Source organism: Tarenaya hassleriana, unplaced genomic scaffold (assembly GCF_000463585.1).
Source record: "Tarenaya hassleriana unplaced genomic scaffold, ASM46358v1 Cleome11, whole genome shotgun sequence".
NCBI classification, from domain to species: Eukaryota; Viridiplantae; Streptophyta; class Magnoliopsida; order Brassicales; family Cleomaceae; genus Tarenaya; species Tarenaya hassleriana.
In genome coordinates this window covers 2419258-2419819 of record NW_010961290.1, presented here as the reverse complement: position 1 = coordinate 2419819, position 562 = coordinate 2419258, and positions in this window count along the sequence as shown.

Here is a 562-nt window from a genome sequence, read left to right as displayed (position 1 = left end):
TTGGGTTTCCTGGGATCTCTAGAGCGAATCCTATTCCTAAGAGATCGATTCTAGGGTTTGCGCAGCGGATATAAAACAAAAATTTAATAAACCCTAGAACCATGCTTCTAATGAATCGTAGAAACGTTAGAACGCTTACCTCAATCGATCCGGGGCCTGTATCAATCGAAGAACACGTCTGATCAGGAAAGGCATGAAGATTACCTCGCCCTCTACACGTATCCACACCTCGGGATGGATTCCAACGATTGGAACTTGTCTGATAGGACTCGAATCTCTATTCGGTTTTTGCACTTCGAGAAAACGAGACTTAGAACTTGTTGAGCTTTTTGGATCTCACCAAAAACTCTCCAAGAACTACAAAAGTCGGCTGCTCAAAGTCTCATTCGTGATTAGGGTTTTAATCTCCTTCTTATAAAGTGATTTTACCCTAATTTCGGTTCAATTACGAAAATACCCCGAGCCCAGAACGGGCGGTCCAGAAATGCACGTGGACCGTCTGTTCCAGACCTTTCTGGAACGGACAGACCGCGCACTCTGGACCGTCGGGTCTGGACTTGGT